General features: G+C 38.9%; 2 long non-coding RNA genes across 3 annotated transcripts; one reads left to right on the forward strand and one right to left on the reverse strand.

Annotated features, from left to right (window-relative positions):
* LOC118355666 (uncharacterized) lies at nt 1–4927 on the reverse strand. Of its 2 annotated transcripts, none has more exons than XR_004818575.2 (4): nt 4735–4927; nt 2720–2835; nt 2227–2309; nt 1–914 (listed from the first exon to the last, which is right to left on the reverse strand). It is a non-coding gene; the product is annotated as an uncharacterized LOC118355666 (long non-coding RNA). The 2 variants fall into 2 exon arrangements; XR_004818574.2 differs by having other exon boundaries at nt 2222–2309.
* LOC125755738 (uncharacterized) lies at nt 779–24475 on the forward strand. Its single transcript, XR_007412949.1, has 5 exons — nt 779–1201; nt 1293–1502; nt 16362–16571; nt 17694–17776; nt 21329–24475. It is a non-coding gene; the product is annotated as an uncharacterized LOC125755738 (long non-coding RNA).
* Nucleotides 24476–26805: the final 2330 nt, after the last annotated feature.

Here is a 26805-nt window from a genome sequence, read left to right on the forward strand (position 1 = left end):
GGGATCCCTGAAGGTGGACTCTTGGCCAACAGCCAGTCTGAACTGAGACAGTCATTCCAACAACCGAGGAGCCACTGAATCCTGCCAACAACCATCTGAGTGAGACTGGAAGTCGATCCTTCCCTGTTGGGCTTTGCAATGACTGCAGTCCCAGAGGACATCCTGTTTGCAGCCTGGCAGGAGATGCTGAGCCAGGGACACTGGAACCAGCTGAACCCATGCACCGGTGCAGGCATCTGAAACATCGAGATAGCAAAGGTTTCATTTTAAGGCAGTTAGTTCTGGGGTAATTTGTTACACGCAACTGATAACTCTAATACACTGCTTCACTTTATGTAGGCCTCTGCTCAAGTGTCTCCTCTTAAAGTAGTCTCTCAGCTGCAAAACAAAACAAGTGAAACAATATTAATCACACTTAATTCTTTGTCCCCTCATGCATTTGTATATTTATTCATGGAAGTTATGACCACTTAACATTTATATTATGTATTTATTTGTTGACTTTTCTGGTAGAATGAAAATTCAGACAATACCCCTCTTGTTCCTGTTTGAAGAAGATGGACATGTATTTGTCTTGATAGTGCTTACATTTATTCAACAAATATTTATTGTAGGTGACTATTTGCCAGTCCCAGTGATTATAGGTTATTCCTATTCTCTGGAATCAGGGCCAGTTAATTTTAGTCTGTTGGCTAACCTTTTTTTTAAGCTAAGTTGCTCTGTTTTCATAAGGCATTTTTCTATGCTTTAAGCATGTGAAAAACATGCAATATATGACGGAGTCAAGATGAGAGCAGTGTGTGCTTTATTGAAGTTCATTGTTGGATTAACATACTTTTTTGAGAAGTTCTTATTTCACACTCTGCTGAAGTCCAACTTCCTGGTAGTTTCATCTACTGGCCTTAGCTTTCATCCTGGAAATAATGAGGAGCTTATCTAGTTTTTCTCCATAAGCCAGTTCTAATTGCCCCATTAACTCTGTTTCTTGAGGTGTAAGTTTTATTTTTCATTTTATTTTTATTTTTTTAAGATTTTATTTATTTATTCATGAGAGACACACAGAGAGAGGCAGAGACATAGACAGAGGAAGAGGCAGACTCCTCTCAGGGAGCTGGATGTGGGAGTCGATCCCCAGACCCAGGATCACGCCTTGAGCCGAAGGTTGACTCTCAACCACTGAGCGACCCAGCCGTCCCATCAGGTATAAGTTTTATTTTATGAATTTATTGTCTCCTTTTATGCTCTAAACTTTTCGTGGATATTTAGTGTTTATTTTATGTTCCTCTTTGTAGTTGAGATTGCAAGTTCAGCTTTTGGCTTGCTGGAGAGGCAGTGTGTGATCCATATCTATTGGCCCTCTCTCTACCCAATTTCCAATGGGAATGGCAAGACTTGTGGTGACATCACATGGTCTCCTGCAGCAGCAGTACCTGGGAGCTACATTGTGTGTCTGTCTCAAGGTCCCACCATTGAATCTTGAGGCAGATTCCTCCGTTTCTAGGGTGTGTATGTATACAGGGTGGGCGGGTAGATGGTGGTTAATCTGCCTGACTGCTCTCCTGCTGTCTTGAGAAATATCAGAGGTAGATTACCTCTGAATGTGGGATATCCTGTTGTGTCCCTATCCTTGACAAGTCCTTTCTTCCTATGAGTCCTGATCTCCAGCTTTCTTTGCATTTTATCTCTTCTGTTTTCTCTTTGTTTCTGGACCATAACACATAATAATCCTTATGTTTGAATCCTTATGGTTTAATTCTGATGTTTGTATTTCTGCATGTATATTTTATGTATTTAAAAAGATAGGGGATCCCTGGGTGGCTCAGCGGTTTAGCACCTGCCTTTGGTCCAGGGTATGATCCTGGAGTCCCGAGATTGAGTCCCACATCTGGCTCCCTGCATGGAGCCTGCTTCTCCCTCTGTCTGTGTCTCTGCCTCTCTCTCTCTCTCTCTTCTGTGTGTGTCTCTCGTGAATAAATGGGTGAAATCTTAAATAAAATAAAATAAAAATATAAACTATGACTATATTTTATATCCATAAATGTGTGAATATATGTAGTCAGTCAGCTTAGCTGCCATCTGAGACCATTAGCTCTACTTTTCTGTTGGCTCTGCTTGAAAATCATGATCACATTCTCCCTTATTCTGTCCTCCTTAGTCTAAACATCCCAAGTTTTTTTTTTTTTTTCCCTCAGCTTTTGGGGAAACAATGGATATACATCACCATACAAGTTTAAGGTATACAGTGTGATGGCTCGATTTACATAGGCTTCCAAATGACCACCATGACAGGCTCAGCCAACATCCATCATCTATGTAGGCACAATAAAGAGAAAAGAAAAGCATTTGTCCTTGGGATGGGAACTCCAGGATCCACTCCTTTAACAACCCGCTATATGACATACAGCGGTGTTAACTATGGATATCATGCTGTACTTTATATCCCTGATTCCTTTAATGATTCTATAATAATTTTCTGACCCCCTTCTCACCAAAACCACCGCCTCTATTCCTATAGACCTGTTGATTGAATGCACTCCTGTGGCTCCCAGTGTTGAGTAGAATATTCAGAGTAAAGTGAAACTATTACTTTTTATATTCTGTGCTTCCTCCCATGCCGTCTAAGTCTGGGAGACCTTTTTTTCTTGTATCATATATTTACACTATTGGCTCATAATAATCAGTTCCCTTTCCACCCTCCTTTCAAATTGTAATATATCACCTGTGTCAAGCAGCAGTTGCCCCAGCCTTTACTTGTGTAGTTGATCCTCCGCCAAAATGAAAGGCTTCACACTTCTCTCTCATGAGTTTTACCATGTTAGTTTTAAGCTCCACATCCTGTTGCAGTGTGTGTTGGGAGACACAGAAAACTAGCTTCAACTTATTCTTGCCTTTACCAAATGATACTCCTTTGATATATTGAAGCCCAGTGAATAGTGACTCCTTCCATCTATAGAACATTTTCTCCTCCATTATTCATTTATCTGAGAGCATTCTAAATTAGCTTCTTAAAAAATAAAAAAAATAAACTAGCTTCTTTAACTGAAGCCCGTTTTTACTCACTGGGATTATGATATCCCTTTATTCAGTAAAGATTTATCAAGGGCCGACTCTGTGCCAAGAGCCAAGCTTTGTTATTCTGAGTTAAATGAAGAAACATGGTTCTTGACCATGGTTTTATAATCCTTTGTAGACTTATTATAATTGCCAGTGATTATATACTCAGACTTTGACTTCTTTACAAAATTGAATCTTGATTAAAGCAAAAATGACGTAGTGTTATTTGCAGAATCTAGGTGGTGGTTTGATGAGTGTTCACTTAGAACTTTTCTGTATGTTCGAAAATTTTCATGATAAATTGTTGAAGGAAAACTTGCCTATCCTTCACAAGCTCTATTTCTTTTATTATCTTCAGCCATGGGATTGTACACAGCCCTTGTTAAAATTCTTTACATTGCTTTACTTTTTACATAATTCAGGACACCACAGCCTTTCCCCCCAGGGCTCTTGGGAGAAGTTATCATGTAATAGAAAGAACACTTGCATTGGTGACGGACTAGGTAGGACTCAAACCGAATGCAGCACCTATTGGCTTTGTGCCCCCAGCAAGTCTCTTAATGTCTCTGAGCCTTGATTTTTCTCATCCCTGAAATGGAGTTAATCATGTTCACACCCCTTGCTGTTGTGAAAACGAACTAAAATTATGTCCATAAACACTCAGCATATTTAAGATGCATCCTGCCCCATTTCTACCACGTCTTTCACTTATCTACCTTGCACATACCATTATTTCCTTCCTTACAAATCTGAATTAAGTAGTTAATACCCATCTATGCTTTTTTATTCCTTTGCCCTTTGGAAAATAAAATTTCTCATAACTCAAATCCATAATGCAGTACTGGATGCTTTGGGTTAGCAAATATGGGATCAGAAGATTTGAATGTATCCATCACCTTCACTTTCCTTCTTGTTCAGGTGTGGGATTGATGTTAAGGAAGTGCCTGCCATTCATATCCTGACCAGGTGGCCTGAAATTGCTGCTATTTTGTAAATGCTTTGTTGTCAATTCCTGTCTTGACTTAGTATGTTTATGTTACTGTCTGTGTGTCCTGATTGCTCTGTCTGCAGTATCTTCCCATTCAAACCTGTGAAAACCCTATACTTCCTTTAAGAACAAGTTCAGTACTGTGTCCTTTACTCTTGATGTTTCTACTGTATCATGTCATTTCTCAAACTATCTTAAAGAGCTTACTATTAATGGTTATGTAGCCAGAGAAACACAGCTCTTCCATCTTTCAGTTCCCTGCCTGTAAGACTGGGTGCACTCTTTAGGCGCTTATGAGAGATCATTCATGGGTGCCTACATGGATGATGACTAGAATTCATCATCCCTTGGTCTCTGTTTATTTCTATGAAACAAAAGAGATAGCCAGGTCACTTCAGAAGCCTGTTTGAGCCCTGAGATCCTATGATTCTTTGTCTTCATACGGTATACTTTTTTATTTCAGGTATTTGTCTTAATGCCAGTGCTTTCTGTATAGTCAGAAGCTTCTTAATTTTTAAGCACCTAGGATTTGGAGTCTTATACATCCCCTCTCTATGACGCTACCCTTAATTGCACCAAGGGTATGCTGAATTGATATATCTAACCAGTCCCTGATTATCTGCCACCCCAAATAAACAATATGCATCTCCCCATCACTTTCACCCTACTATCCCCTGCATCTCCCAGATTACCCAGTTTAGACTATTCCTTCAGTCCTGTGATGTAGCTCTGAATAAGGTTGAGTAGACTCATATTTCCTCAAGGAGTCTGCTGGGTTTCAATGTAAATACTAAGATAATAGTGTTTCTTCAAGTCTCAGGTCTTTTATCCTCTAGCAGCTGCTGAGTTAGTTGCTTGGAAGATATATAAGTTCTAAATTCTAAGATATAGTGACCCCCTTCTGATTATTCTAGAGTAATAATGCACCTATTGGCTTTGTGCCCCCACAAAGCCTGAGTATTCTGAGTAGCACTCAGGAAAGACAAGGAGGCATGTTAGGTATTCGGGAAACCACCACTCCAATGTATCCTCTTTCCTCACCCTTTAAATGCAGCACACTGGACATAGTTCATGTTCTTACTTCTCTGCTCTCTCTACTGGACACACTCTTCAAATCCTTTCCATGCTCTCGACTGCTAAGCTTATTCATCCTCCACATCTCAGTGGACAGTACTACTTCCCGCAGTAAGCGTTTCTTGAATCGCCTATTACAACACTTGTCACACTGTTTGGCGATTGTCTGATTATTTGTGTAATTTCTTAACTACATTTCATGTGGAAGGAAATACCATCTATCTTGTTCACTGTTGTATCCCTAGAGCTTATCACATTACTTGATGTAGAATAATTTTTTATTCTGTATCTATGAAGTAAGTTATGAACATAGTAGTCCCTGTTCATGTTTTTGAACTTAAATTTTAGTTATTTAATGTACTGGTTTTTGGAGTATAATTCAGTCATTCATCACTTACATACAACATCAGTGCTCATCACAAATGCCCTTTTTAATACCCACCACCCATCTAGCCCATCCTCTACCCACCTCCCTCCTTCAACCCTCAGTTTTTTCTCTATCATTAAGAGTCCCTTATGACTTGTTTCCCTCTCCCCTTTTTTTCTTTAACCTCCTTCCCATATGTTTATCTGTTTTCTTAAGTTCCACATATGAGTGAGGCCATATGGTATTTATCTTTCTCTGACTGACTTGTTTCACTTAGCATAATACACTCTATCTCCATCCATGGCATTACAAATGGCATGATTTCATTCTTTTTGATGGCTGATAATATTCCATTCTGTATATATCCAACATCTTTTTTTATCCATTCATCAGTCAGTGGTAATTTGGGCTTTCAGCATAGTTTGGCTATTGTTGATAATGCTGCTATAGACATTGCAGTGCAGGTACTCCTTCAAATTTGCATTTTTGTATTCTTTGAGTGAATACCTGGTAGTGCAATTGCTGGATCTTAGGGTGTATTTTTAGCTTTTTGAGGAACCTCCAAACTGTTCTCCAGAGTGGCTGCAGCAGTTTGCATTCCCACCAACAGTGCAAGAAGGTTCCTCTTTATCCACATCCTTGTCAACACCTGTCGTTTCTTGTGTTGTTAATATTAGCCATTGTTACAAGTGATAGGTGGTATCACATTGTGGTTTTGGCTTCTATTTCCCGGGTGATTAGTGATATTGAACGTCTTTTCGTGTGTATGTAAGTCATTTGTATGTCTTCTTTGGAAAACTGTCGACTCACGTTTTCTGCCATTTCTTAACTGTATTCTTTTTTTGGCGGGGGAGGAGGGTGGCAGGGCAGTTGAGTTTGATAAGTTCTTTACAGATTTTGAATACTAACCCTTTTTCAAATATGTCATTTGCAGATGTCTTTGCACATTCCATAGGCTGCCTTTTAGTTTCGTTGATTGTTTCCTTTACTGTGCAGAAGCTTTTTATCTTGATGAAATCCCAATAGTTCATTTTTGCTTTTGTTTCCCTTGTCTCTGAATGTATCTAATAAGAAGTTGCTAAGGCCAAGGACAAAGAGGTTTCTGCCTGTCCTCCTCTATGATTTTGATGATTTCCTGTTTTACATTTAGGTCTTTCATTCATTTTGAATTTATTTTTGTGTATGGTATAACAGAGTGGTCTAGTTTTATTCTTCTGCATGTTGCTGTCTAGTTTTCCCAACACCATTTGTTGAAGAGACTGTATTTTTTCCATTGGATATTCCTTAGTGTTTGTCAAAGACGTGTGTGTGTGTGTGTGTGTGTGTGTGTGTACCATATCTTTATCCATTCATCTGTCAATGGACATCTCAGCGCTTTCCACACTTTGGCTATTGTGGACATTGCTGCTATAAACATTGGGGTGCAGGTGCCTCTTTAGATCAATACATTTATATCTTTGGAGTAAATACCTAGTAGTGCAATTGCTGGATTATAGGGTAGTTCTATTTTTAACATCTTGAGGAACCTCCAACTGTTTTCCAGAGTGGCTGCACCAGTTTGCATTCCCACCAACAGTGTAAGAGGATTCACCTTTCTCTGCATCCTTGCCAACATTTGTTGTTTCCTGTTTTGTTAATTTTAGCCATTCTGACTGGTGTAAGGTGGTGTCTCATTGTGGTTTTGATTTGTATTTTCCTGATGACAAGTGCTGTGGAGCACTTTTTCATGTGTCTGTTGGCCGTGTGTATGTCTTTTTAGAGAAATGTCTGTTCATGTCAGAAGACACTGCCTATTTCTTGGCTGGATTCTTTGATCTTTGGGTGTTGAGTTTGATAAGTTCTTTATAGATTTTGGATACTGTCCCTTTATCTGATGTGTTATTTGCAAATATCTTCTCTCATTTTTAGGTTGCCTTTTAGTTTTGTTGACTGTTTCCTTTGCTGTTCAGAAGCTTTTTATCTTGATAAAGTCCCAAGATTTTTGCTTTTGTTTCCCTTGCCTTTGGAGACATGTCTAACAAGAAATTGCTGTGGCCAAGGTGTTATCTTCTAGGATTTTGATGGATTTCTGTCTCACATCAAGGTTTTTCATTCATTTTGAATTTATTTTTGTATATGGTGTAAGAACATGGTCCAGTTTCATTCTTCTACACATGGCTGTCCCATTTTACCAGCACCATTTATTGAAGAGATCGTCTTTTTTCCATTGGATATCCTTTCCTTTTTTGTCAAAGAGTTTACCATAGAGCTGAGGGCCCATTTCTGGGTTCTCCATTCTGTTCCATTGATCTATGTGTCTGTTTTTGTGCCAGTACCATACTGTCTTGAGGATTACAGCTTTGTAATATAGCTTGAAGTCTGGCTTTGTGATGCTACCAGCTTTGGTTTTCTTTTTCAATATTTCTCTGGCTATTTGAGGTCTTTTCTGGTTCCATAAAATTTTTAGGATTATTTGTTTCGGCTCTGCAAAAAATGTTGATGGTATTTTGATTGGATTGAATGTGTAGATTGCTTTAGGTAGCATAGACATTTTAACAGTATTTGTTCTTCCAATCCATGAGCATGGAATAGCTTTCCATTTCTTTGTGTCTTCAATTTCCTTCATAAATATTCTGTAGTTTTTAGATTAGATTATTATTTAGATCCTTTATCTCTTTGATTATTAAGTTTTTTCCTAGGTATCTTATGGTTTTGGTACAATTGTAAATGGGATTGATCCCTAATTTCTCTATCTTCAGGCTCATTGTTAGTGTAAAGAAATGCAACTGATTTCTGTCCATTGATTTTGTATCCTGCCACACTGCCGAATTGCTGTATGAGTTCTAGCAATCTTGGGATGGAGGCTTTTGGGTTTTCTATGTACAGTATCATGTCATCTGCAAAGAGGGAGAGTTTGACTTTGCCAATTTGAATGCCTTTTATTTTATTTTTTGTTGTTGTTGTTGCCTGATTGCTGAGTCTAGGACTTCTAATACTATGTTGAATAGCAGTGATGAGAGTGGACATCCCTGTCGTGTTCCTGATCTTAGGAGAAAATCCGTCAGTTTTCCCCATTGAGAATGATATTCATTGTGGGCTTTTCATATATAGCTTTTATGACATTGAGGTATGTTCCCTCTATCACTACACCATGAAGAGTTTTAATCAAGAAAGGATGCAATATTTTGTCAAATGCTTTCTCTACCTCAATTGAAAGGATCATATGGTTCTTGTCCTTTCTTTTATTAATGTAATGTGTCGTGCTGATTTTTGCATCTATGTTCATCAGGGATATTGGTCTATAATTTTCCCTTTTGATGGGACTTTGGTTTTAGTATCAAGGTAATGCTGACCTCATAGGGTTTGGAAGTTTTCCTTCCATTTTTTGAAAAAGCTTCGGAAGAATAGGTATTCATTCTTTAAATGTTTGGTAGAATTCCCCTGGGAAGCCATCTGGCCCTGGACTCTTATTTTTTGGGAAGTTTTTTTATTACTGATTTAATTTCCTTGTTGGTTGTGGGTATGTTCAGATTTTTTATTTCTTGTTTTAGTTTGGTAGTTTATAAGTTTCTAGGAATGCACCCATCTTTTTCCGGATTGCCTAATTTCTTGGCATATAGTTGCTCATAATATGTTCTTAAAATTGTTCAAATTTCCTTGGTGTTGGTTGTGGTCTCTCCTCTTTTATTCATGATTTTATCAATTCGGGCCTTTCTCTTTTATTTTTGATAAGTCTGACTAGGGATTTATCCATCTTTCTAATTCTTTTGAAGAAGCAGCTTCTAGTTTTGTTGATCTGTTCTACTGTTCTTCTGGTTTCTATTACATTGATTTCTGCTCTAGTCTTTATTATTTCTCTTCTCCTGCTTGGTTTAGGTTTTATCTGCTGTTTTTTCTCCAGATCCTTTAGGTGTAGGGTTAGCTTGTGTATTTGAAATTTTTCTAAGTTTTTGAAAGAGGGCTGTTATGCAATGCACTCCCCCCTTAGGACCACCTTTGCCTTCTCACAAAGGTTTTGAATACTTGTGTTTTCATTTTCATTAATTTCCATGAATATTCAAATTTATTCTTTGATTTCGTGGTTGACCCATTCATTCTTTAGTAGGATTTTCTTTAACCTCCAGGTATTTGAGTTCTTTCTAAATTTCCTCTTGTGATTGAGGTCCTGTTTCAAAGCACTGTGGTAGAAAATATGCAGGGAGTGATCCCAACCTTATGGTACTGGTTGAGACCTGATTTGTGACCCAGCATGTGATTTATTCTGAAGAATGTTCCATGTGTGCTTGAGAAGAATGCATATTCTGTTGCTTTAAGATGGAATGCTCTGTATATATCTGTGAAGTCCATCTGGTCCAATATATCATTCAAAGCCCTGTTTCCTTGTTGATCTTCTGCTTAGATGATTTGTCCATTGCAGTGAGTGGGGGTGTTAAAGTCCCTTATTATTATATTATTATCAATGTGTTTCCTTAATTTGGTTAGTACTTGATTGATATAATTGCCTGCTCCAAAGATAGGGGAATAAATATTTATAGTTGTTATATCTTCTTGTTGGATAGCCCCTTTATTTTTTTTATTTTATTTTTATTTTTTTAAATTTTTTTAAATTTATTTATGATAGGCACGCAGTGAGAGAGAGAGAGGCAGAGACACAGGCAGAGGGAGAAGCAGGCTCCATGCACCGGGAGCCCGACGTGGGATTCGATCCCGGGTCTCCAGGATCGCACCCTGGGCCAAAGGCAGGTGCCAAACCGCTGCGCCACCCAGGGATCCCGGATAGCCCCTTTAAATAAGATATCCCTCTTCATCTCTCTCTCTCTTTTTTTTTTTTTCCTCTTCATCTCTTACTACAGTCTATGGTCTAAAATCAATTTGTCTGATATGAATATTACTATGCTAGCTTTCTTTTGAGGTCAATTAGCATGATAAATGGTTTTCCACTCTCTCACTTTCAGTCTAGAGATATCTTTGGGTCTAAAATGAGTCTCTTGTAGACAACATATGGATGGGTCTTGCTTTTTTATCCAATCTGATACCCTGTGTCTTTTGATCAGAGCATTTTAGCTCATTTACATTCATAGTAAGTACTAAACAATATGAACTTAGTGCCATTGTATATCTGTAAAGTCGCTGTTTCTTTCTGGTTTATGTTGCTCTTGGGTTCTCTCTTTGCTTACAGGATTGCCTTTAATATTTCTTGCAGGGCTGGCTTGGTGGTCACATATTCTTTCAGTTTCTTTCTGTCCTGGAAGTTCTTTATCTCTCCTTCCATTCTGAATGACACCCCTGCTGGATAAAGTATTCTTGCCTGCTTGTTATTCTCATTTAGTACCCTGTGTATATCATGACAGCCCTTTCTGGCTTGCCAAGTCTCTATGGGTAGGTCTGATGCCAGTCTAATGTTCCTACCCCTGTATATTAGAAATCTCTTGTCTCTAGCTGTTTCATGATTTTTTCTTTCTCTCTGAAATTTGCAAACTTCACTATTATATGTCTGGGTGTTAATCTATTTTTTGATCTTGGGAGGGGTTCTATCTCTTGTACATGAATACCTGTTTCCTTCCCCAGATTAGGGAAATTCTTAGTTATGATTTGCTCAAATATACCTTCTAACCCCCCCCCTTTCTTTTCCCTCAAGTACTCCAATAATTTTGATATTGTTGTGTTTTATGGCATCACTGATTTCTCAAAACTTCCCGTCATGGTCCATTAGTTGGTTTTCTCTCTTTTCCTCAGCTTCCTTCCTTTCCATCAACTTGTCTTTTATGTCAGTTACTCACTCTTCTGCCTCATTTACCCTAACTGTTAGAGCATACGATTTAGCCTGTATCTCAGAGCATTTTTAATTTCGGCCTGATTAGATCTCATTTCTGCACTAAAGAGATTCTCTGATGTCTTTTATGCTTTTTTCAAGCCTAACTAGTAACTTTATAATTGTTATCCTGAATGCCATCTCTAACATTTTACTTATATCCATATTGATTGTATCTGTGACCGAAAGTATTACTTCTGGTTCTTCTTTGTTGTAAATTCTTCCTTCTAGTTATTTTGCCCAGAGAAGAATGAATGAGCCAGTAAGCACTATCAAAAGTATCACCCACAACCCAAGCAAAATAGACAAATCCGAAGAGGTCAGAAACCAGGAAGAGAGAGAGAGAGAGAGAGAGAGAGAGAGAGAGAGAGAGAATGAAAAAGAAGAAAACAAAATGGGGAAAGAGGAAAAAGAGTGGGGAGGAAGAGAGAATATAATCTCATAGGATGGACAAAACAGTGCGATCCACTTGATCCTGAGTGTATTTTGGTCTCTGTGTTAGAAGACACTAAATCTCAAAATTGTAGAGAAAGCAAATTTATATATATGCAAAAATAAAATTGAATAGAGTGAAAGGAAGCCAAAAATGTAGAATATATCTATAAAATGTAAATGTAAAAAATGAAAATTTTTAAAAAAGACTTAAAGAGTTGATAAAGTAAGAAACTAGTTGAAAAATGAAAAAAGAAAAAAAATGGAAAATTTTAAACTGAAAGATAAAATGTGAGTAAAAAAAACCCTCAAATACTATATACTATTTTCCCCTAGCACTGGAGTTTTACAGTTCTGTGTGGTCTGTAAACTTGCTGTTCAACTGTTCTTCCTGTTTGTCTTCTGGGGGAGGCGTCTGCTGCTCAGATTCTCAGGAGTTTTTGCCTGGGCAGAGTTGCACCACCCCTTGCCATGGGCCAGGCTCAGAGTAAGCTGTTTTTGGTTGCTCTGTGTGGCTTTTATTCCCTGAAGGCTTTTTACACCTCTTTAGAGAGTCAAAATAAAAAAGGCTGCACCTGATCTCCAGCCCCAGAGCTGAAGTACTGTGATCCCCTCTCTTCAGTAAACCCTCAGGGATAAGCAGTCTTCACTTTTGTGTGTGCCAAACTCTGTAGACTTTTGCAGTGCGTGCCTGCACTGATCTTCCCTGGGGGAAAGCAGAGGGTCCCCTGTTTCTGCACTTTGCAGGGCCCCAGCAGGAGAGTGGTCGCTGGATTGTGCACACACCTGCTCTGCCCCTCCCAGGGGAAGGTGGAGGGTCCCCACCTGGAGAACGGTCACCCAATTAGGCCATGGCCTAAGGTTTATGGTGAACCAAGCTGAGAACCCACTCCTGGGCTTGCTGAAAGTAACCAGTTTCCCTGCTCCAATGCTTGGGAACTCTTAACAGCTCAGGCAACCACATTCTTTCTGTGACTCCAGGGATCCTGAGACCACACTGTCCTAACTCATACTTACCCGATTATATAGGGTAATTTTATCCATATAGGAATATAATATATAAAATCCTATATATTAGGTATATTTACCCTAACTCATATTGCCCCGATTTACCACCTGAGCATCTTTCAGGCAAGAATGCCTTTCACTGGCACAGATTTCTATGGGTTATGATTTTGCACTCTGGGGCTATATCACTTTCTGGTGCCAGCTTTTGGAGGCTCCCTCCCCTTTACTGTTTATCTTCTAATGTATCACTTTAGATTCACTTCACCGCACCTCCTACCTTGCAGAATGTGCGTGGTTGCTTTTCTAACTTGAAGAGTTCCAGCAATTCTTTTCTTACACCTCAGGTTGAATTAAAGAGCATTCAAATGATTTGATAGTTATCTAGCTAAATTCAAGGGATCAGATAGCAAGAGGTATCCTACTTTTCTGCCATCTTGGCCCTTCCCCCTCCTGTCATTATGGTTCTTATCCCTCCTTTTATTAATGTGGTATATCATGTTGATTGATTTGTGAATGTTGAACCACTGCTGCAGCCCAGGAATAAATTACACTTGACTGTGGTGAATAATTATTTTATTGTACTGTTTAATTCAATTGGCTAGCATTTTATTGAGAAGTTTTGTGTCCATGTTCATCAGGGATATTGGCCTGTAATTCTTCTTTTTAGAGGGGTCTTTGGTTTTGGAATCAAGTTAATGCTGGCTTTGTAGAATAAGTTCAGAAGTTTTCCTTGCATTTCTATTTTTTGGAACAGTTTGAGGCGAATAGAATAATTAACTCTTTGAATGTCTGGTAGAGTTCTCCTGGGAATCCATCCAATCCTGGACTTTGGTTTGTTAGGAGATTTTTGATTACTGATTCAATTTCTTTGGTGGTTATAGATCTGTTCCAATTTTCTCTTTCTTCCTCTTTTAGTTTTGGTAGTTTATATGTCTCTAGGAATGCATCCATTTCTTCCAGATTGCCAAATTTGTTGGCACATAATTTTTCATAGTATTTTCTTATAGTTGTATTTCTGTTGTGTTGGTTGTGATCTATGCTCTTTATGGTTTTATCTATTTAGGGCATTTTTCTTTTGTTTTTGATAAGTCTGGCTAGGAGTTTATTGGTTTTATTAATTTTTTCAAAGAATCAGCTCTTAGTTTGATTAATCCATTCTAGTGGGGTTTTTTGTTTCTGTATCATTTATTTCTACCTTAATCTTTATTGTTTCCCTTTTGCTGGCTTTAGGTTTTATTTGGTGTTCCTTTTCTAGTCCCTTTAGGTATAAGGTTAGGTTGTGTATTTGAGACTTTTCTTGCTTTTGAGGTAGGCCTGTATTGTTCTTATGACTGCCTTTACTGCATTACAAAGGTTTTAGACAGTCAAATTTTCATTTCCATTTGCTTCCATGTATTTTTAAAATTTCTTTTTTAATTTCCTGGTTAATCCATTCATTATTTAGTGGGATATTCTTTAACCTCCATGTATTTGTGGTTTTTCCAAATTTTTTCTAGTGCTTGACTTAAAGTTTCATAGCATTGTGATCTGAAAATATGAATGGTATGATCTCAATCTTTTTGTACTGGGTGAGGCCTGAATTGTACCCAGTATGTGATCTATTCTGGATAGTATTCCATGTGTGCTTGAAAAGAATGTGTATTCTGCTGCTTTAGGATGAAATGCTCTGAATATGTCTATTAAGTTCATCTGATCCAATGTGTCATTCAAAGCCATTCCTTATTGATTTTCTGCTTAGCTGATCTGTCCATTGTCAAAGTGGTGTGATAAAGTCCTCTACTACTACTGTATTATTATCAGTGAGTTTCCTTATGTTTATTAGTTGATTTACATATTTGAGTGCTCCCAAATTGGGTGCATAAATATTTACAATTGTTAGATCTTCTTGATGGATAGACCCCTTAATTATGATATAATGCCTTTCTTCATCTCTTGTTACAGTCTTTGTTTTAAAATCTAGTTTGTCTGATATAAGTATGGCTATTCCAGCTTTCTTTAGATGTCCATTAGCATGATAGATGTTTCTCCCTCTCTTCACTTTCAATTTGTAGGTGTCTTGAGATAAAAAATGAGTCTCTTGTAACAACATATCAATGAGTCTTCTTTTTTTTTTTTTTTTTTTTCCATTCTGGTACCCTGCCCTGTGTCTTTTGATTGGAGCATTTAGTTCATTTACATTCAGAGTGATTATTGAAAGATCTGAATTTAGTGCCATTGTGTTACCTGCAGAGTAGTGTTTCTGGTGATATTATCTGATCCTTTCCAGTCTTTGTTGCTTTTAGTCTTTTTTTTTTTTTTTTTCCACTCAAAGAGTCCACCGTAAAATTTATTGCAGGGCTGCTTTAGTAGTCACAAACTCCCTTAGTTTTTGTTTGTCTGGGAAACATTTTATCTTTCCTTCTATTTCTAATGACAGCCTTAATGGATAAAGAATTCTTGGCTGCATATTTTTTTCCCATTCAGCACGTTGAATATTTCCTTCCACTCCTTCTTAGCCTGCCAAGTTTCTGTGGACAGATCTATGAACCTGATCTGTCTTCCCTTGTAGGTTAAGGACTTTTTTCCCTTCCTAGTTTCAAGATTCTTTCATTATCTTGTGTTTTTTGAATTTGACTGTGATATGCTTTACCAATGGTTGGCTTTTGTTGAAATTAAAGGGAATTCTCCAGGCTTCTTGGATTTTGATGTCTGTATCCTTCCCCAGATTAAGGAAGTTTTCAGTCATAATTTGTTCAAATAAACCTTCCACCCCTTTTTCTCTCAGTTCATCTTCTGGGACTCCTATAATAGGAATGTCATTACATTTTAATAAGTGACTAGTTCCCTAAGAAGAGACATTATTTAAACAGTATTATAACTGGGGTGAAAGAATATTGACATTCTATTTTAGGTTTTTATACTTCTTGCTAATCTTACCCCATATAGCTACCATTTTTATGTGACTGTAATGGTAGAAGAGAGTGTTTCTCCATGTTGTCCCATATTTCTTAAAAACAGTTATCAAAAGCTAACTCAGTGGGTGCAGGACAAAAGCCTATTTTCCTGTCTTCTTTTCATTGATATCCTGATATTTTTATCTCCATTCTAGAGTATGAGTGGATTCACAACTTTTCTAGGGGGTAAAGGCCTGAAAATTAAGGGAAATGTTAAGTTGTTTGCCCTGCCATGGAGTTATGGGTCCCATTAAAAGTAAAACAGCTGTTAGGTAGGAGAAGAGGGGAGAAGGGAAAAAGGCTCAAAACCATTCATTAAAGTGAGTTTTTATTCTAGTTATTTTCAAGTTAGGAAATCTGAAAGCAAAGAAATGCACTAATGAGCTGACAAACAGCTCTGTGGAAGCTTGGCGGTGGCCCAGCAACTGCTCACGGGGGAGGACAGCTCTGGCGATGCCAGCAGCCATGCCAAGGCTGGGTGAGGCCAGGGGGAGAGAAATGCCTTGCATACCTTTGGACCTGTTCAGTCCATTGACTCAGGAAATAGGCCTGTGTCACTCGGCTGGTAGCATCATTACTTTGGGGTGGGAGGCCAAGGGTTCAAGTCCCACATGAGAAAGTTGGCAACTTCCCAAAGCCAATGCTTGTGTTGTCATGGAAGGAGGCTGGTGGCCTGCACTGGAAAAGAGAGCTCTCTCTCCTTGGTTCTTCCAGGGAAATGGGGATCCGAAGAGCAAGGGTGGCAACACACCACACAGCTGAGTTTGCCCCACAAGCTTTGAAGAACTCCAGTACGGAACTGAGAGGACCATTACCCAGTTGCAGGCCCTTCCCAGAGGAGAGGAAAGAATGAGTTCTCTGCCCGTGGTGCACCATCTCTTGAACTCCACCCTCAGCCCAGTCTTTGTTCCAGCTACAAGAAAGGTAGAGACCAAGAACAGCAAGAAATGGTGACAGGTCTTTATTGTCAGAGTGAGGAAGCAGCGGTCCCTGGTTAGTGAGGAACCCAAACGTGGAATGCACGTCCACACTCCTGTAGAAAAATCTCTTGATGAACGTTTCTTTAAAGTACTCACATGCCATGTTGCTTGGCAGTTTAATGTTACCTATGAAAGCAATTTGTCATTTAGAATATTTCAGTTAATTTAAAAGTTTAAAAAGGATCACCTTTAAAAATGCTTGGAATTATATATGTCAAATATACCTGACCAATTTGCTTTTTAGTAAATATTGAAAATCAGGGGAATAAACAAACAAAGAAAAAATGGTGGCAGAGAGGGGCCAGCCACTTCAGTGAAGGTGAGGGTGGTGATGGCTCTTTTTCAATACAATAAGCTTACTCCAATAAAAGGTAAATCATGTAGCATGAAATATACTTTCTTCTTCTGTCTTCTTCTTCCATGATCGCTTGCATGGCCTGGAAAATAGGTTTGTTCATCTGTTCATGGAGCAATATTTTAGCTTACAAGTCACTACAGGACTAGTTCTGGTTGATCTACTTTGTGCACAGCCCTGATGCCAGAGCCCTTTGCCCCAGGAACATGGGAAGCTAAATGGGGTTGGGGATAGTGCTCTTCTAGAAGTTGTCTTTAGAATGGAGAGGCCTCAAGTAACAGGAGCTACCTCTCAGCCTGACATAAAATCACCCTTCTCTCTTTTCCCCTTTAAATAAAATACCTTGCTTGTGATCAGCTGTGAGGGGGTAGTGAGTTGCACAGGGACTCCACTGAGAGGCCCAAGACTGATATTTCTGTGGCCAGGACATCTTTTGCTGTGCTCTCATGGGTTTCATTTCTTTTTTTTCTTTTTTTTAAATATATTTTTTAATTTATTCATGAGAGACAGAGAAAGAGAGAGAGAGGCAGAGACACAGGCAGAGGGAGAAGCAGGCTTCCATGCAGGGAGCCCAACGTGGGAAGTGGGACTCGATCCCAGGTCTCCGGGATCACACCCTGGGCTGAAGGTGGCGCTAAACCACTGAGCCACCCGAACTGCCCCATGGGTTTCATTTCTGTTCAGTTACAAGAAGCTCTCTTCTCCTCTAAGGCCTTCTCTCCTGAACCTAAACATGCACCAAGAGAGATTGTGATGGTCCCTGGAAAAGGAAAATCCTCCAAAGGTGGAAGAAAGTAAGCAGTTTTGGATCTTCCTTAGCATTCTGTGGCACCTGTCTTTATTTTCTAACTGGTATTAATGTCTTTCTTCTTTTTGTGAGGGCAAGTGTTGTTTGTTTGTTTGTTTTATTGTAACAGCTTTAAAGGTATCATTCAAATACCATACAATTTGCCCATTTAAAGTGTACAGTTCACAGGTTTTTAGTATATTCCCAGATTTGGGCAAGCCTAGCCACAATTAATTTTTTCAGTACCTCTAGAAAGAAACCCCACATCCTTTAAGCCAGCTTTCCCCAAGGCTCCTTCCTTCCAGCTCTAGGAAACCAGGAGTGTGCTTTTTGCCTCTCTGAGTTTGCCTATCCAGGACATTACATATAAATGGAATCAAAGATCTAGTTAAGCATCCTGCTGTTCTTCCACAGAGGCTGGCAAAGACCTTCTATCTAGTAGGACTTTGAGTAAAGTTAGATTGTTACTTATATTAGGTGTATTAGATTACCTGGTCCTAGGACCAGTATAACCCATGAAGTAGGAAACTGGATAGTCCTGGATGAAAAGCCTCAAATGTCATTACCCAGAGTGTGCTGATGGTCTGGATATTATCAGTCGGAAGGACAACCTATGATTCATAGCTTCCCCTAGGTCAGATTGCACAGACATGGTCTCCTGTACTCCCAGCCTGTTCAACGATATCACTCAGATACCATAAACTCAACAATTCAGAAATTGATTCCTTAGAAGATTGGAGTTCTCTCATGAGTTGGCCAACTCTCGGTAACCACTGTGTGTTAACAGGCAATAACACTAAAATGCACTAAAGACCATGTAATTTTTTCCCAATATACTGTTATCTGTTATTCTTTTTAACTCATTAGCTTTGAGGAAAGAATATTTGCTAAATGTTGTCTTTATTTCCAAAGCTTGGGGTAAAGATTGTATACACCCAAAGGCAGAGAGATAATTGGCCACGTTACAGTTTCAACCTCAAATTAACTCCCCTGTCTGAGTAAATTTCCTGGTAGAAGATCCCATTTTAATAGAATGTGAAAGCTGCAAGAAGGATGGAGCTTACAGATCGCAGTATGGTCTATTAGATAAATGACCAGGGGTAATCTATCTTAAAACCATGTTTTCTTTAACATTTAACAGAAAGCCCTCCCAAAAATACCCAGTACTTCAGAATTCTTGTCTAAATGAAAATAATGTGTATCTTCAACCCATGATGTGCCAGGGTTTGAGGGGAAATTGTTAAATATTAAGACCAAGAACCTTTTGGGAGCTGTTTGGCATTGTCATCTTGGGCCTGACCTCACAGCTTTCTCTTAGAGAAGAAAGCAAAAGATGGCACATTAAAGCTTTGCTCTCAGAGTTGCCACAGAGAGCCCCCCTAAATACCTTGTAGCTGGCATCTTTTCCCTGAGATGACTTGAGTCAGAAATAAAATTCTCATTTTTGTTTAGAAGCTAAAGAAATGGATGGCTTGTACCATTTAATCTCAAAGTCATCTCTGGCTCTGACAGTGGATCCCTACGTGTTAAGAACATGAGGGTGATCTTTTTTGTATTTAAAGTGAGAATCTTCATTTCCTCCTCTATTATCCTCTTTCCTGAGGTCTGTCTCTTGGTGATCTGGTGACTGTGAGTTGTATTTTGCAGAGTGCAAAGGTGGTTTTACTGTTTTAGGTTCAAATTTCATAGGCCTGAACCTCTTGTTTTAAGAATCAGATTCTCCATAATAGAAGTGAACAAAAAGTCCCAAATATTCATTTATTTGGGTTGGTTTACCGAGAGATGCTTTAAACCTTCTACCAGAGATGGCATCTGTTTATAGGGGCTCATCCTTAAGATTCAGTTAGTTATTTGAAAAAACATAGGGCCAGGAACTCTACTGGGAGACAGAAGAGAACTAACTATGGCCCCACCTTGAAGGTGCTCATGGTTTACTGGTAATTTGTTGAGGGGGAGAAAGCAAAAGTGGTGAGTCTATAGCAAAGGTATGTATGGGATATAACAAAACACAGTCTGGTGTGGATCAGAAGGAGTTCCCAGGAAAAGTGATTCTTGTATTGGGTTTGCAATAGGAATAGAAATTAGTCAGGCATCTAAAAGTTGGCAGTTGAGTAGAAGAGAGTGTTTTTGAGGCAGAGATAACAGCATATGGAAGGTACAGCAGTAGAGATAGCATGATGTGGTTCAGCGTGTCTTGGATGGGTGGGCATATGTTTTTGCAAGATAAGTCTGGACAAGTTGGCACACAGGAGCAACAGAAGCCTTGTATTTGGAATGAGGTGTACCACTTTCCTAGTTCCTAGCTATTCCAATATGGCAACTAATGCCCTGAGTTTTGTCTTAGCCATTACAACTAGATGCATGTTCCTCTCTTTTGCTCCACCCAGACAGAAATGTCATCAAATTCTGGCTCTGCCACTTACTATGTATGTAACCTCAGACAAATTGGCCGGCCACATGGAGCCTCAGCTTTCTGTTCTGTAAAATGGGACCAAAGTAAAAACAACATGATGGAGTTATTATTAATAATAGGATCAAACGAGCTCAATACTTGGCATTAAAAAGTTCTCGTGATATATTCATGGAATCAAACTGGTATGGAATAAAAAGGAAATTCTACTGCCTGGAAAACAGCCTTTAGCTTTCCAAATACCATTGGCTGCCAGAGTAGTCTAGGACACCTGTAATGAGGTAGACAGGGATCTGAACCCTGAAGAAGAGTGACAGGAAGCCAGTCACCTAGAATCAGAATGCAGTGGGCCAGCAAAGCAGGCCAAAGTGGAAGGGAAGCAACTTGTGCCAGAACAACAAGGGCACCTATCTAGGTCAGGAGTGCAGACAGGAGGGAGAAGGTGGCAGATGCTTGCTCATAGAGCACTTTTGGGAATGGATGCACAGCAGCCCATGGTTTCCGCTTCCCTGATGTCATCCTGGTGTCCTACCAGGCTCTGGAAAGAAATCATAAAAGGGAAAGAAGAGAGGAAAAAAGGGAAAGGAGAGAACAGCTGCATTTTTGTGTAATAACAATAACAACCTTTATGATAAAAACATTCAACAAACTAGAATAGGAGACTTCCTCAACCTGAAAGAGAGCATCCGTGAACAACCCATAGTGAACATCATTCTTAATGATGAAGGGCTAAAAGCTTTTCCTCTAAGATCCAGGCTAAGACAAGGTTGTCTGCTCTTGCTGCCTCTATTGAGAAATTGTACTGGAGGTTCTGGTCAGGGCAGTTAGGTAAGAAAAAGAAATAGAGGGCATCCAGTTTGGAAAGGAAGACATAAAACTGTCTTTATTTGCAGGTGATGTGATCTTATTTATGGAAAAACAATCTTGAAACAGAAGGAAAAGGTTGGAAGATTCATAGTTTCTGATTTCAAAACTTACTACAAATCAACATTGATCCAAGACAGTGTGGTACTGGCATGAGATTAACATGTAGATCAGTGGATTAGTATCAAAAATCAGAAAAGAAAAAACAAAAAATAAAAAAATAAAAATTAAAAGAAAAGAATCAGAAATGAAAGTTCTCATTTATAATCAACTTATTTTCCACAGGCAGTACCAAAAATTCAGTGCGGAAGTTAACCTCATCAACAAATGGTGCTGGGAAAACTGGCTATCCACATACAAAAGAATGAAGTTGGACTATTCCAGTGTCACAACATATATAAAAATTATTTCAAAATAGATCCAAGACTAAATGTAGGAGCTAAAACTATAAAATGCTTAGAAGACTTTATAGGGAAAATCTTCATAATGTTGGATTTGACATGAGAAGCATAAGCAACAAAAGGAAATAGATAAACTAGACTTCATCAAAACAATAAATTTTCTGCTTCAAAGGATACCATCAAGAAAGTGAAAAGATACCCACAGAATGGGGAGGACTGTTTACAAATCATATATCGATAACAGGCTTATATCTGAAATATGTAAATATTGCCAACTCAGTAATAAAGAGACAAAAAAGCAATTAAAATAAAAATGGATCTGAATTGGCGTTTACCCAAAGAAGACATACAAATGTCCAATAAGCACATAAAAGAAGCTGAACATCATTAGCCATTGCGAAAATAAAAATTGAATCCACGGTGAAGTACCACTTCATGCCCACTACAATGGCTGTAATGAAAAAGACAAACATTAGTATTGGTAGATTGGAAAGAAATGAGATCCTCATATGCTATCAAACGAACTTTAAAATGGTGCATTCACTTTGGAAACATCTGCAGTTCCTTAAGAGGTTAAACATGGAGGTAACGTCACCATAAGATCTCCCCAAGAGATATGAAGTTTCACACATAACTTGTACGTGAATGTTGATAGCAGCATTATTCATAAAAACCAAATAAAGGAAACAATCCACATTTTTGATAAGTGATGAATGAATAATTAAAATATGGTATATCGACACAATGGAATAATAATATTAAACAATAAAAAGAGATGAAGAGATCCACACAGTGGCATCATGGCATATATTCAACAATAAAGTGAAGTGAACTATAGGTGCTACAGCATGGACGAACCTGGAAAACATTATGTTAAGTAACAGAAGTCAGTCACAAAGGATAATGTATTATATCATTCCATTTGTATGAAATGTCCAGAACAGGAAAATCCATAGGGAAAAGAAGAGATGAGTGGTTGCCTAGGTTTAGCGGAACTGTGAATGACTTCTAATGGAATGGAGTTTACTTTTGTGGTGATAAAACGTTCTAACGTTGACTTTGGTGATGGTCGTGTAACTTTGTGAATATATGAAAAGTTATTGAAGTGTATACTTTCAATGCATAAATTGTGCGGTATGTGAATTCTATCTCAATATAAGTATTATAAAAATGAAAAATAACAAAACAAATAGCTGTCCTGAGTACTTTCCAATGCCAGGCACTGTGCTAAGCTTTATAAATTTACCTAAGTGTTATAATAAAAATGCAAGAAAGGTTTTATAATCTTTATCTACAGCAGGAAAACACGAGTTCAGAGATATTAGGGAACTTGCCCAAGGACACAAAACTAGTAAGTGGTTTATTAGGAGTTAGGACTTGGACCCATTTTTGTCTTACTTTGAGATTCAGGGCCATATGAAAAGGTCTTAGGTGGATCTTGCAGGCTTTCTTGTGTTCCAAGTCCAGTGTTCGCCATATGACCACCACCAACAGCAGGAGTTAGTGAAATCTCTGCTTCTGCGTTTGTCACCGTGAACTGTGGTAAGGCGTTGGCCCCGGGTGCTACTGAATATGGGTTGGAGAGAATCTGTCCTTAGTTGTGTTCTCTGTCCTTGCAAGGGTACATTTGTCCTAGAGACTCCCTTAGTTCCCCCTCAGAGGTGTCACAGCTGTAATTCTGGGAGTGAGACTCTTGACCCTCCACCGCCAGCACCTGATTTTATAGATTGTGTCTTGTGTTTGAAATGGAGCCCTGTTGCCCTTGGCTCTGTCTGCTTCCTAGTTCCAAGAAATAAAACGTGAGAAGGAAGGTGTTAGGCCCACGAAGACAAAGACATCTAATAGGCTTACTAAGGAAAATTTGGATGAGTTTTGGGAAAATGACTCTGAAGTAGATGGATTACATTTTCTGTTTGGGCTCAGTAATTAAGGGAGAAGGGGGACCAAAGCCAGATGTCCTTGGGAATCTTGTCAAATTCCAAATGTTGGAACACATTTCAGGATATTTGACTGAGTTTGGCAGACTCTACACCTTGACTGTGCCCTTTCTTCTTGGACAAAGGTGACTGAAAAACTTGCAAGGATCCAAGTCCCAAAGAAGCCGCGGGCATGATTACCCTTTTATGGGAAGTAGCACAATGGCACCCCTTGTCAATGGAAATATTTCCTGAGGGTATTAACCATGAGCATGGCTATGCTCGCAGGTTTTTTAGAAAGAGAGTGAAAATCACTGAGGTAACAACTCAGGTCCTAAAGGGAAACAGCATATCCTTTCATTCTGCTGTTTGTGATCAAGAGCAGAAGCTGGAAGGGGAAATGTGCCCTGTGACCGTTCACAGCCCCTAGTCCTGTGCATTCTGAAGTATTCCCAGGAATATTGTGGCCTCACTCTCATCTTTTGACTTTTCCACTGGATTCTTTAGAGTCAGAGGAGAGCCATGTGGAATGAGCACAATCAGAGAGCACTTCTTTGGTTGTTGGTAAACCCAACATGATAGGTTGGAAGGAAGAGGAAGGTGCAGATGAAGTCCTGGGAACAGCTGAGCCCTTGTTGAAACACCGAAATGGGGATAAGGCTGTGGATAAGCGAATGTAATGTTTCCATAGTAGTTTTTCTCATAGTCCCTGAAATAATTTGTTGATTCACAATATTTACTACTTACTCTATGCACTAGAAAGACAGTAGTAAATAAAACAGTTGAAATTCCCTGCTCTCCTGGATTTCACATCCTAATGGATAAAATACCATAGTGTTTGTGAAATATAATGTTAAATTACCAAAGTTTAAAAGTCAGTTGCAGAGTTGGACAGAGAGGGATAATTTAATTTTCCTTCCCATAAATAGCTATGATACCCCACTGGATATTTTACCCTAGTACTACAAATATTTATTCCATTTTCATCATAAATTTTAACATTGACTTTCAGTATTACCTCAGAAAATGTTGTCTTTACCATTAACGTGATGAATTATGCCCAATGTTAAATTTTGTAAAAGGAAGAAGTAACAAAACTTATCCTTTAAAATCCTCCCCCCCCGCCCCCCCGCCGGAGTAAAACAGAGAGACTGGGAAATATTTAAAACAATATGAAGCTAAAGCTTTCTCCATAAATACCTCTTTTTTTCCTACTTGCCTTCTAATCACCAGATATTTTTTTTTCACTGAGGAAGCAAAATTTGAAAATAAAAATATAAATGAGCTCATGAGAGAAGTCATCGGTAGGCTTGGATTTTTGCTTCAAGACAAAAGGATGGTTTCCTGTCTCCCCTTCCTTCCATTTCTGCACTTCACTGTCATATTTTAATTCGTTGTGGTCAGAATTGCTATTTTTTAGTGGATTCCAATTCTGGCAGTTATCAAGGGAGCTCCTGTATGGTAGCCGTTGTGGACATGTTGATCCAGCTGGTCACAGCTGGTTCTGCTGATGCTCCCCAACCTCAAGCTCAGCTCCCTGAGCTATTCCTGATGGAAATGGATAATACAGCATGCCCCCCCTCCCAGGCTGGTATTATGTTATGCTCAGACTGAAGATTCAATGACTCCAGGTGACTGAGGGCCTCCCACACTGCTCCTTACTAATTACATCTGAGATCTACTGGCAATATTAATGGCCACAAGGAATCAGGTAAGTCTGGAGTATAGCCCCCTTCACTTATTTCTCTATATTCATTCACTCAGTCCACATACTAGAACTACAGTTTTGATGCCCTTTCCTTAGTCCAGTCAGTTTAGTTGTGTAGTTCACTAGTCCAGATTCTGGAGACCCTAGCTCTAGTGACCCCATTATTTAGATCTGGTTCTCTTGCTTTGAATAAGACCCCAGAGAGTGTGCCCACTGACATTTAGACCTGTCAGTATCCACCAGTCTACTTCTGGCCTTTGCTGACTAGATGCAACTTGCTGGTACAGCCATTTTGAAAATGACGATGGAGGCAAGTATAGCCCCATGGACACTTGGGCATGATGTGACCTCCAGTAGCTCTGGAGCTATCCCTTGTCTCATCTCAGTGTGCATGTGTCAGGCTAGCTCCTGCTCCATTCCCAGCTCACCTGACAGTCCTATAAAGCATCAGTACAAGTTCCTAAGGTCCAAGTTTCAAGCTGCAATAATCTATACTGGGAGTTACTTCATGATAGAGAGGGAAGCTTTTGGTGTCAACATTTATGAGCTGTTAGACATTCTCAATGTCATTTGGTCCCTGATTGTAGAGATAGGCAGATCTGGATTTTGTCTTTATGCCAATTCCCTGAAGGAAGTCAAAGTGTTGGAGCTAGGAATGCTGTGAAAATTCTCAGACTAACTCAAGGCCCCATTAAATTCCCTCTGGGGTTCATCCTGACATCTGCTGCTCCAGATTCCTGTTGTACTGAAAGTAATACTTGATTTCCTATTACTGCCAGCCCATGATCAGTATTTCTACATTGTCTTTCATTCCTCTCTAATGCTTCCTTGGGAAAAAAATCTCACTTTGGGTGTACAATTGAATTTGGAAGTGAGAGAGAGATGCATCTGGGAGAGAAAGTGCAAAACAATTGAACAAGATGCTTGCTTAGAGAACAAGATGGTGTTTACCTCAGGAAAGCGGGCTACCTTCTCACAAGTACATACATTTTTTAGTGTCCTTTTTTTTTTTTTCTTGTTTAAGAAAAAGAAAAATTGGTCAAAGTTGATGACTCTTAGTCAAGTACAGAGAGTATTAGATACTTACCTTTTTATCCATGTGGAGGGCAGGGTTAAATGTGAGCTCTCAGAGCCCAGCATGAAGCCTGTTGCTTGTAACTTGAGGAATGGCCATTACCTTCTTTGACAAATTGTGTAATTCTCCAAGTCAGTGCAAATAAGAGTGAGTCAAACTTAAGGCTGCTTTTATTTTGTGTTGAGTAAATGTGTGCTTGATACAGAGAAGCAAAAGGAAGACTCATAGGTGAATGGTTTGCTAAGGTCATAAAAAATGAATGTTAGATACTATTTTCATCTAGTGATGATTTAACACCGGGCTGCCAAGGGAAGGCAAAGACTCATATTTGTGCTGCAAAGACAGTGTCATTGCCTTATAGCCTAACATAACCTGGCAGTCTCTGGAATGGAGGTAACATCTGGGTAAGTTTCTGAATTACCAGAAGAAGGTAAAAAAAAAAAAATGAAATCTACTCTTTAAATACTGTGAAAATAATGCATCTCTTCATATTGAATCCTAAACCTCTGTGCCTACAATATTTTTGCTTTTGTTTATGAAACTTCCTTGGAACAATGTAATTGGGCTTTAAAAAATATATGATACCACCTTCCCTAACATATATTCACACAATCTCAGAGACCACATTTTATTCCACCTCTCCCTGTGTTTGTCCACAAGCC

Source organism: Canis lupus, chromosome 9 (assembly GCF_003254725.2).
Source record: "Canis lupus dingo isolate Sandy chromosome 9, ASM325472v2, whole genome shotgun sequence".
Taxonomy (NCBI): domain Eukaryota; kingdom Metazoa; phylum Chordata; class Mammalia; order Carnivora; family Canidae; genus Canis; species Canis lupus.